The 12,414-nt window shown below is 36.4% G+C and overlaps 1 protein-coding gene and 1 long non-coding RNA gene across 12 annotated transcripts in view; one reads left to right on the top strand and one right to left on the bottom strand.

Annotated features, from left to right (window-relative positions):
- Positions 1–12,414, bottom strand: part of Shld2 (shieldin complex subunit 2) — a 91,324-nt gene that overhangs the window by 57,043 nt on the left and 21,867 nt on the right. The gene's annotated exons all lie outside the window — the stretch shown is intronic.
- LOC124985236 (uncharacterized) overlaps positions 1–12,414 on the top strand; it is a 47,149-nt gene that overhangs the window by 30,305 nt on the left and 4,430 nt on the right. For both annotated transcript variants that reach the window (XR_007108827.1, XR_007108828.1), the window contains 2 exons: positions 8–78; positions 3,937–4,046. This is a non-coding gene — a long non-coding RNA (uncharacterized LOC124985236). The remainder of the gene's footprint in view (positions 1–7; positions 79–3,936; positions 4,047–12,414) is intronic.

Raw genomic sequence — 12,414 nt, 5'->3', positions numbered from 1 at the left:
TTTGCAGTTGTCTTTGGTATTCATATAAAATATCTATAATCACATTCTTATCATCACCTCTTATCACCACCACCTCAGGTGAGTACAGTGCAGGTGAGCCTCTTATCCCTGCTTGCAATACAATGGAACTTTCTCCCTTTCAACTCTCCATTCCAGGGCACTTGCCTTCTTCCAGTAAAGTCCAAGGATTTAAACAGAAAGTGAACCTTAATCTAGCCAAATGTGCTCCGCACTTTACAAATAGGTTGACCATACATTCTGACTTGCCCAGAACAGTCCCAGTCTAATCACACTATCCTGGTATCCTGTTTGTTCACTCTCAATGGTGTCTCCGTTTGGAGATACAGTCACCCTGTTTAAGAACTATATGTATACATGAACAAATATTCTATTACCGAAGTGTGTGCCTCTTGATACATTTTCTTAGAAATATTATGACAAATAGGAAATCTTAAGCAATAGGTGGAAATAATGTCAGTTTTCCTATTAAAATGTTTATGTAAGAAAGAAATGCTACTTGAAATAAGGTTGAATCATGTAAAAATTATACATATTTGAGAATCTTGAGACAGATAAGAATTAAATGAGTCTGGCAATTAAGGGGACAAAAAGGAGGGCATACTGTCAGGCCTGCGTAATGAGGTTGCAGACAATGGAATAAACCTTTTTGCATCCAACTTTACTAAAAAAAGTTTTAGACTGCCAGATGAGACCATGTCTAAGGGTCAACTTGTCCAATGTCACCTTTCCTAAGAAAGGTCAAGTGAAAATCCTAAAATATCACACTTCATTCTCCTTCACGCCATGCAACAGTAAAAAGACTTTAAGACTAATAATCATGAACTGGGTACTGTGGCACACACCTGTAGTCTCAGAAATTTGGGAGGCTGAGTCAGGAAGATTGCAAATTTGTGGTCAATCTCAGCAATTGAGAGACCCTAAACAACTAATGAGACCCTGTTCCAAAATAAAATAAAAGGAATTGGGGATGTGGTTCATGATTATAATCACGATCTTATAAAGTAGACACCAGGAGTCTGCATGTCAATCCCTTTGCTTGCTCTCATTTTCACTTACTTCCATGAAAGATAAGAAGCAAAAACACTGCTAGGCACGAAATCATAGCTACAAAAATAAACATGCAAACAGACAATTTCTAAAATCTCAGAGTGGCTGCCTAGCAGGTGCAAGGCCCTGGGTTTGATCCCCAGCACTGTAAAACACAAAATAACAAAGAAAAAAATAAACAAAAAAGCTTTCCTACTGATATTCCTTTATAAAAACTCATTCTCATCTCAGCAGATTGCACCTCCATTCTACAGTTCCTGACGCCAAAGTCCTTGATGCCACTGATGAGTCTTCTTTTTCTCATACTCTATTTCCAATTTCTCATCTCATCTGTTTAGCATTATGTTTAAAACTCATTCAGGATTTGACTACTTTTCTCCTCCTTCACCTCCCATTCCCTAATCCACATCATCATCAGGATTATTTGCACTAGCCTCCAAACTGGTCTCCATTCTTCCGCCCAGCCCTGCTAGATAAGAAACGGAGTTAATGGGAGTTAAGGAACCTGTCCCAGGCAAGGAAGCCTGTAGACAGTAGAACCAAGACCAGAACCCAGGAAATCAATATAGAGCCTAAATTCTTAACCACCAAGCTCTCTGGTTCTTTGTCTTTGCAAAACTCTGAGGCTAGAATTAAAGTTAGAACCCTGCCATTGAATCACATGATATATACTCAGAAAGTGGTAATTTATCTAGAGAGGTATGAGAAGAACAAAACTTCAAAAAGCTTCAATATCAAAGAAGTTCCACGGAGAAAGTTCACTATAAATTTAATAATGGGGTGAATAGTAATGTCTTTAAGAAGACATCCCTCTCAAGCCTGTAGCCCCAGCTACTTTGGAAACTGGGGCAGGATTCCCTTGAGCATAGGAGTTTGGTACCAGACTGGGCAACCTGGCAAGACTCTGTCTTAAAAAGGACAGAAAGGAAAGAAAGAAAAAAAATCTCTTTTTATTACTCCCTTGCTTCCCTTACAAACTAATAGTCATTCTCTCTCACTGACTTATTTTATTATGGTTGTTGTTATTATCATCATCCTTATTACTTTGTGGGTTTGGTACTGGGGACTGAATCCAGGCATGCTAAGCAAATCACTACCACTGAGCTACACCCTCAGCCCTTCTCATTTTTAATGATATGGCAATGGAATGCTAACTTCCAAAAAATTAAATGTTCAAATTTTAAAACCTGTTGCTTAGCAAGTTAAAACAGAGACAAACATAACAAATGATAAATGACAGAGCATCCCTTCTGAACTAAAACTCTTACCACTTTTTTCTCCTTCCCCCTTTAATATCCCGAAGTATACCTCAATACCTCAGCACTTCCCCTCCTACCTAAACATTCTTCCTCCACACTATCCTTTACTATTTTTTTTTTAATTTTGTTTAAAGCATAATTAAACATTCAATAATATGTATAGGTCTTAAGAATTCTGTTGGATGACTATTGGCAATTGTCTCTTCTCTTGCTAAATAGTGAAATGGCGTCTCTTTATGAGTTAAATTTCTCTGGTAACTAAGTAATGTAAAGTACCTTTGCAAATGTTTAAGGGTCATTAATAAAACCTCTTTTGGAGTCTGTTTATGTCTTCATTTTGCTATTGGGTTACTGAATTTTCATATGTATTTTATTTATTGATTTATGTACAGAGGTACTTTACCACTGAGCTACATCTCCAGCTCTTTTTAGTTATTTTAAGATAGGGTCTCACTGAATTGCTTAGGGCCTTGCTAAGTTGTTGAGGTTGGCCTCCAACTTGCGATCCTCTTGCCTCAGTCTCCCAAGTCTCTGGGATTACAGGTGTGCACCACTGCACTCAACACTTTATGCATTTTAGATACAAATGCTAGAACAGATAAATGAGCTGGAAATATTTCTCCCCACTTTGTGCTTATCTACTCATGTGTGTGCTGTTTTGTTTGGAGAGCTGGGGATCAAACCCTAGGTGCATTCTAGGGAAATGCTCTACCACTGAGCTATATTCCCAACCCTAACCATTCTATTTTCTTTTTTTAAGGGTTTGTGATACTGTAGATTGAACCCAGGGGTACTGTACCACTGAACTTTATATCCTGTCCTATTCATTTTCTTAATGACGTATTTTAAAGACTGCAACTTTAAGTAAATTCTAATTTATCAATATTTTTTCTTATTCCAATCTTTTTTTTTTTCTCTTAGCTTATTATCCAAGAATATTCCAGGGCCATCAGATTATTCTCCTTTTGAAATTTCTAGAAGATATGGCAGTTTAAAAATTTGTTCACAAGTTGGGCACAATGCCCAGAGACTCAGAGGCTGAGGCAAGAGGATCATAGGTTCGAGTCAGCCTGAACAATTCAAGGAAGACTCTGTCTCAAAACTAAAAAAAAAAAAAATAGGCCTATTGTTTCACTGTACCTCCTTTTCCACTAGAAAAACACTCTGCTTGCCGAAATCCCCAAAGATAGAGATCTGAGAAGCAAAATGTCTCCTCTTTCTTTCCTCAGGACTGGCTATTTTAAACTGATTTCCTCTAACTAACTTGTCTTCAGATGAGCAATGAGTAGCATGACATCTTTAATTTCAGTAACACTTAAGAGTTACTGTGTTAGAGTGCTACTGCCAGGTACAGTGGCACATACCAGTAGTCCCAGATACTCAAGAATCTGAGGAAAGAGTATCACTTGAGCTCAGGAATTACAGTCCAGCTTGGGCAACACAAGATACCCCATTTCTAAAAGGAAAAGAAAAAAATGACAAACTTAATTCCTCTATCCCTGAATGTGGGCTGGAATCATGAACAGAATACAGTAAAATGACAGTGTGACTTTCAAGACTGTCATAAAAGGTACTGCAGCTTCCTCCTTGTTCTCTCTCTCTCTCGTAGCACCCACTCTGAGGAAGGCAGCTGCCAGGTGCTAGCGGCACTTGAGTGATTCTCCAACTCCAATCCAGCCTTCAGATGACCACACTTGTTAACATCTTGACTGCAACCTTGTAAGAGACCTAAGCCAGAGTTACCTAGCTAAGGTCCCCGAGTTCCTGACACAAAATAACTGTAAAGTAATAAATATCTATTTCTTTAAGCCACTAAGTAGTGGGAAATTTATTATTCAGCAAAAGACAATACAGAAATTTTATAGTTTTTACACTATATGGTGAATATACTATATGATGAAATGCAATTCCATTAGTTTCTGTGTATGGAGTGAGTAGTAGTAGTTCATTGTTTCCCAAATAGATATGAAGGTAGAATGACCTCCTGTTTTTCCTGCTGGACTGACTTGGCACTTGGTGGGAATAAATGCCAGTATATTTCTGAGTTCTCTATTATTTTCTATTGATATGTACAACCTTACACCAAGATTACACTGCCTTGTTTACTGCAGCTTCAAAAGAAATCCTGATAACAGGGAATAAAAGGTCACTGACTTTGTGTTTTTCAAAATTGTTTTGACTATCCTTAGTCCTTTGCATTTTAGTAAATTTATTGAATCATTGTTTATTTCTTCAAAGACTACCAAGATGTTAATGAAAAGTGCATTTAAACCTGTAGATCACTTTAGAAAGACCTGCATTTTAACAATGCAGTCTTCTAGTTCATGCCTATGTCACCATTTCTCTCTCTCTCTCAACTTACTTTAGCAGTGTTTTACATTTGAGGTTAAGAGCATATTCTTAGATTTATTCATAGGTACTTGGCATACTTTCATGTCATTGGAAACAATTTTTCAGTTTATTAATTGTTCACTGCTGTTACAGAGAACTACAAATGATTTCTATGTATTGACTTTGCTAAATTCACTTACTAGAATTGTTTTTTGTAGGTCTCACAAGGTTTTCTATGTACACAATCATGTCATATGTAAACGATAATTTTACTTCCTCGTTAGTTTTTTATGCCTTTTTTCCTTCTTTTGACTTCTTATACTGTCTAGGACCACTGGTTCAATGTTAAATAGAAGTAGTAAAAGCGAAACATAAAACCATATTATTTTAGTACCTGTAAAGTCCATAACTACGTTTGACAAATACTTTCTGTGAAGTCCATACAGTATATTCCAAAAATTCTATGCTGCTGATATAGTGCAAAAGCAGACAGAGACAATACTTACACAAATGAGCATAGCTATGTTCCAATAAAACTTTACTTACAGCCAACAAAATTTGAATTTCCTATTATTTTCACGTTATAAAGTTCCCTTTGATTTTCACTAAACCATTTTAATATATAAGAAGAAATTTTAAGTCACAAGTCACACAAGAACAGATTATGTGCTGAATTTGGTCTAAAGGCCAAAGATCACTGAACCCTTGTTCAGATCATTGATTTGACACTTTTCTTCTTTTCTAACATATACAGTAAGTTTCCTTCTAAACACTTTCACTGCATTATTAGTTCTGTTTTTATGTTTTTAGCCACTGCTGTAGGATTTCAAATTTAACAATCAATCTTCAAATAACACTATGCTACTTAACCTAGTGTAAGAACCTTAAAATTACATTCTTCCTACTATTCTTTATGCTATTTCATATATATTTAAATATACATTATGCTATATATATATATGCTATTTTCATATATATTTAAGTATATATAAAATAAATGTTCACATATAAAATGTATGATATGCACTATGTACATGATATATATATATGATACAGATGGTCCTTGACTTACGACAGGTTATATCCTGATAAATTGATCCTAAGTTGAAAATATCATGTCAGGGCTGGGGAGATAGCTCAGTTGGTAAAGTGCTTGCCTTACAAGCACAGGGCCCTGGGTTCGATCCCCAGCACCACAAAAAAAAAAAAAAAAAGAAAATATCATGTCAAAAATGGATTTAAGCTGCATGCAGTAGCACATGCCTGCAATTCCAACAACTCAGGAAGCTGCGGCAGGAGGATTGCAGGTTCAAAGCCAGTAACTTAATAAGGCCCTAAGCAACTTAGCAAGACCCTATCTCAAAATAAAACATAAAAAAAAATAAAATAAAAGGTCTGGGGTTGTGACTCAGTAGTTCCCTGGGTTCAATCCCTTGTACCAAAAAAAAAAAAAGGATTTAATACTGAAAGAAACCAACCCTGCCAACACCTTGATTTCAGATTTCCAGCCCCTAGAACTGTGAGACAATATATCTCTGATGTTTAAATCACCCATCTGTGGTACTTTGTCATAGCAGCCTAAGCAAACTATTTCAGAAGAACATTTATGTATATTCAGGACTTTGGGAGATAAGAAACTATAGACTGGATGCTTTCAGGTCTCTTGAAATACGAGTTTAATTATAATTAGGAAAAGATTATTACACAAAAAACTAATTCCTGATTATTTAGGAAGAATTACTGTGTGCTTAGAAAACTAATTCCAAGCTCTCTAAAACCTAGAAAATAGCTAACAATCACAGTCAAAAAGAAATTGTCCATTAACTATCTAATAGAAAAGGTGCAACCTAAACCATATTCTTAAATATTAACTCCAAAATTACCATTGATTAGGGATATGTGTTTATTTAAAATAAAAGCAAATCTCATCAAATCAGTTTACAGGAAATATGGGAAATAAAAGAACAATTAACATCACATAGAAGCAAAACGAGAATGTGGGACCTTCTATAAGAAAAATGACCTGGTTTCATCAATAAATAAGTGGCAAAGAACCAAAATAGGAGGTTGCTTTAGGTAAAGGAGGGCTAAGATATCAACCAACTGTCATGTTTAGACTACATCTGAATCAGTGAAAAAAGGTATCTTTGAGAATCAGGACAAATATAACATGAACTTGGATAACATTAAGGAGTATTTTGTTACACATAAAAATGAATTCAACAGACAACCTACTGAACATCCTAGCTTAGCAACACAGTACACTGTAGAAGATCGGTTGTTTATCTTCATGATCATGTGGTTGATTAGGAGCTGCTGCTGCCCAGCTTCACCAGAGGATTCTACTATGTATCGTTAGCCTAGAAAGGATCAAATTCAAAATTCAAAGTATGGGTTCTACTTAACGCTTATTGCTTTCTCACCATCATAAAGTCAAAAAATCATGTCAGGGACCATCAGTATATGATAAATATATGAAATATAATAAACTCCCCAAATATAGTACTATTATTCTTCCTTTATATAAACAATTATCCTTTAGAGATTAAAAATGAGGAAACCACATTACTACTATTTCTGGATCTATCTACACATTCAGCTTCCTTTCTGGTATGACTTTGTTTCTGCCTAAAAAGTTTTAACATTTTAATAGCTCAGATCTGCTGGTAATAAATCCTAACATCTTTTGTTAGTCTGAAAAAAAATATTTTTTAAAGATATTTTAAAGATTATGGAAGTCTAGATGGGCAGTATTTACTTTTCTTTGGGTGCTTTGAAAAGGATACTACAATGTCTTCTAGCTTGCATACCTTATAATCAATCTTATTGTCTGTGTGTCTGTGTGTGTGTGTGTTGCTGGGGATCAAACTCAGGGCCTTGCACATGTTTGGCAAGGGCTCTACCACTGAGCTATACCCCCAAAACATAATCTTATTGTCTTAATCAGTTAGGACTGCTGAAACAAAATACCATGGACTGGGTGGCTTATAAAACTGGAGATTTATTCCTCACGGTTCCAGAGACTAAAAGTCTGAGATAGGGTGCTAGCACAGTCTGGTTCCACTGAAGGCTCTCTTCCAGGTTACAGACTCCTTTGTGATCTCAGCAGGTGGAAAAGAACACAAGAGAAATCTCTGGGGTTCCTACCACAAAAGCAGAGACAGAAAGAGAGAGAGAGATGGAGATCCTCACTTCTTATGTCAATACTTCCAAAAAGTACAGATACAAAGAGAGGAAAAAGAGTATAACTTTATAGAAAACTGACAAATATTACTTCAACCAGATGATCAGGGTCAACATCAACAATCAAAAGTCATTTAAGCAGGGCACAGTGGCTTGGGAGGCTGAGTCAAGAGGGTTTCAAGTTTGAGGCCAGACTCAGCAACTTATTGAGGTCCTAAGCAACTTAGTGAGGGCCTAAGAAACTTAGCCACACTCTCAAAATAAAAAAGGGCTGGGGATGTGGATCAGTGATTAAGTGTCCCTGAATTCAATCCCAGTATCCAAAGAAAAAAAGTCATATTGACAGCATGTCTGCTTCATATTGTATAATTAAAAGGGTACTTAGACCTAGGCCTTCCTACCCAAAACCCAAAACCCCAGACACCATTCTAATAATGAGAAAAACTCCAGACATATACCAAAATAGAGGGATATTTTACAAATACCTGAATAATAATATTCAAAACTTTCAAAGCAGTCTAGGGGTGTGGCTCAGTGGTGGAGAGCTTGAGTAGGATGTGTGAAGTCCTCAATTTGATTCCCAGCACATGATGGGCATCCAAAACAAGAAGTTAGAGAAATTGCCATATCCAAGAAAAGCCTAAGGAGACATGACAACTAAACATAATGTGGTACCTAGGATGGGATTCTGAAGCAGAAAAAGGACATTAGGTAAAAATGGGCTTAGATAATAACATATCAACATTAGTCCATCAATTTTAATTATTTTTTCCTTTGCAATACTAAGGATTGAACCAAGGGCCTTGCATATGCTACAAAAACATCAACCACTGAGCTATATCCCCAACCCCAGCTCATCAATTTTAACAAACATACCTTACTAAAGTCAGCTGTTAATTAATAACAGGGAGAAAGGGTACAAGGCATATAGGCATCTGTAAAATTATTTGATAAATATAAAATTATTTTAAAAAAGAAAAAAAAAAACAAACTATGGGAGCTCTCTGGTTTGTTTTGGCACTAGTGATTGAACCCAGGGCCTCATGCATGGTAGGCAAGCTCTTTACCTTGAGTTATACCCCTAGTCCTTTTTAAATTTTGAAGCAGTACTTTGCTAAATTGCCACAGCTAACCTCAAACTCTCTATCTTCCAGTCTAGGCTCCCCAGCTACTGGGATTACAGGCATGTGTCACTATATGCTGCTGGGAGCTCTCTTTTTTTATTTACTTTTGGTAACTGGGGCCCTCTACCACTGAACCACATCCCCGACCCATTTTATTTTTTATTTGGAGACAGGGTCTCACTAAGTTACCTAGAGTCTTGCTAAATTGCTGAGGCTGGCTTTGAACTTTTGAACCTTCAGCCTCAGCCTCCTGAGTCGCTGGGATTATAGGTATGTGCCATAGTGCCTGGTGGGAGCTCTCTTTTTTAAAACACCATTGACACGCTTTTGGTTTGCTAGAGTGTTCCCTTTGATCTCTGGGTGCCACACCTTATTTTTTCACAATTTAGGTAGGTGCTTTCTTTCATCCCTATTCCTCCTCATTGGCCTTCCTTATTGACTGACTGGTTGCAGTGCTGGAGATAGAACCCAGGGTCTCACACATGCCAGGCAAGTGCTCTACCACTGAGCCACATCCCCAGCCCTTGCCTTCCTTTTGGAGGTCAGTTTCCTTATAGTAGGTGATGGCTTCAATTGTCTCACCTCCCCTGCCTTGTCCCATCATTACTGGTTGAATACAGGGAGTTCCAGTGTACAAGATAGGGGGCTCAACCCTACATCTTTGCCTGTCTTCAGCCTTCTAGAACTAAGTCTGAAGTGCATCTGCTGGTTTCTCTCAGTGCTGCCTTAACCTTGGGAGAGGTTCCACATGCCTCAGATAGGATTTCTGTTCTACTCTTCTGGCCCAGGCTTTTCTTACTACCTCTGAGCTTTCAGTGAAGACCTATGTTTAAGCACAGGAGGTGGGTTCTGCAGTACAAGATGTTCCTCAGGATTCTAACCTGCCCCATCAGTCCACATGCGGTAATTAAAAGTCTAATAGAAAGTATAGGGGCTGGGGAGATAGCTTAGTTGGTAAAGTGCTTGCCTTGTAAGCACAGGGCCCTGGGTTCGATTCCCAGCACCGCCAAAAAAAAAAAAAAAAAAAAAAAGAAAGTATAGTTTGGGGCCAGGGATGTGGCTAGTGGGAGAGTGCCTGCTGAGCATGTTCTAGGCCTTAGGTTCAATAACCAGAACCAGGAAAAAAAAGGTGGAGTGGGGAAGAGGAAGAAGGGAAAGAGGTAGAATAAAGAAGAAGAAATGGAGGAAAAAAGAAAGACAGTTTGCTGACTTCTTTCATCCCATCTACAGCAGATACTTTTCCTTGGGCTGTTTTATCCCAGAGCAGTCATGGGTTTTTTCTATTATGAAGGTTGAATTATTTTCTGAATCATTAGTTTGGTCCATTTAGGTTTCCATATGTCCTTGATTTTCTGATGAGTTTGTAAAAACTTCAATTCTAATTTGGCTTCTAAGGGTTTTCAGGGAAAGAATGACAATATCATGAAACTTTGTACATTTGTGTACATTTTGGATGTTCACTTCCCTAGCATACTAAGGTCTCTGTGTTCAAGTATCACCTTTACAAAGACACTTTCCTGACTCCATTTAAAAAGTCTCAGATCCCAGTTACCTTTTATCGCCATATCTTACTTTACTTTTCTTTCACGGACCTCATCTCTTTTGGAAATGTACTTATCTCACTTCTTTAGTTGTCTCCTCTACTAGAAGTTACATTCCATAACGACATGAATCTTACTTTTCATATTTGTCAGTATATTCCTAGGAGCAAATACAGTTACTCATAAATTATAATTTTTGCTTGTCTTGAAACTATTTAAATATAAAATTATTGTTACACTTTTTAAAAGTATTTATTATAGATACTCTTCACAATAGCCTAGAGAATTACAAAATCTCTCAATCAAAAGCAAACATTATTCATTGCTTGCAATGTTGGTTATAAATATTATTTAAATGGTTAATATTTTATCACACTTTTTATTTTTATTTGTTCTTTTTTTCATTATATATGACAGTAGAATGTATTTTGACATATCATATATACATAGAGTATAACTTTCCATTCTTGTAGTTGTACATGATGTGGAGTTACACTGATCATGTATTCATATATGAACATAGGAAAGTTCTGTCCAATTCATTCTTCTGTCTTTCCTAGTTCCATTCCCCCTCCCTTCCTTTCATATCCCTTTATCTAATCCAATGAACTTCTATTCTCCTCCCTCCCTTATTGTGTGTTTGTATCCACATATCAAAGAGAACATTTGGCCTTTGGCCTTTTGGGACTGGTTTATTTCACTTAGCCTGATGGCCTCCAGTTCCATTCATTTACCAGCAAATGCCATAATTTCATTCTTTACGGCTGAGTAATACTCCATTGTATGCTACACATATTTTTAAATAACTGAAATTACCTAGGCATGGTGGCACATTCCTATAATCTCAATTACTCGTTACCCAAGAGAGGGGAGGCTGAGGCAGGAGTATCATAAATTCCAGGCCAGCTTTGGCAATTCAGCAAGATCCTTCCTCTAAATAAAAAAAAGGTCTGGGGATATAGCTCAGTGGTAGAGTGCCCATAGTTCAACCCCCAGTACCACCACCAAAAAAATAAAAATAAAAAAAATTCTTGTCACACTTAAGAACCAAGTGTATCTTAAAAATTGCTCATGCTTTATTTTACACTTTTTGTCAATCATTCAATCTCACTAAGCAAGTTATCAATTAAAATTGAAAACTTTGCACAAACTAATTAATTCAGTAATGCTGAGGTAAATAGTGTTTCATTTCACAACAGGTTAAGTTTCCAACTTATACACAGCTTGGGTTCTCTGTGTTGTTAAACTTTATTAAAACTTGAGAAACATTTTTCCAAAGAGACCAAATTATGAAACTAAGTTTAGATTCTGGACAATAAAAAAAAAAAGATTAATTTAATCCAGAAAGTTCCTAAGAACCACTTTTGTACACCCCACAGCTAGCAAAGGCAGTGGGGGATGGTGGGGGGAATTTTCTCAGATTAGTGCAATATCCTGGTAAACACAAACAGTATATAACACAGTACTTGTCTTCTATATTTAAAATATTATTTAATGAAAGAATTCAGAGTACTATTCAAATCACACTGTTTTATAAAGAAATGCACTATGATTTCCAACTAAATGAATATTTTCCTTGATCTTGGCAGCAAGATCAGAGTTGAGTAACAAAAATTATAAAGTATATGCAGGTACTCCCAGAAATTTCCTAAAAATCACATTTTGATCATAGATGACTCATACTGTTTCTAAATATGTATAAATCATTAAATTGGGATTTCATAATATAAAACTTGACCTCCAAAATTTCCCTGACTTCTTTCCCCTTACCCATGTTTTAAATAAAAATAGACATCCACATTTTATCTGGGTCAATTATTATAGTTAGTACAGAAGATTATCAATTATACACTTAATACTATGGCCAAAAATTATCCAAAAAAAAAAGGAATTAGAAGAATGAATAGT

The sequence above is a fragment of the Sciurus carolinensis genome, chromosome 5, assembly GCF_902686445.1.
Source record: "Sciurus carolinensis chromosome 5, mSciCar1.2, whole genome shotgun sequence".
In the NCBI taxonomy this organism is placed as follows: Eukaryota; Metazoa; Chordata; class Mammalia; order Rodentia; family Sciuridae; genus Sciurus; species Sciurus carolinensis.
This window is presented reverse-complemented; position numbering and strand designations above follow the sequence as displayed.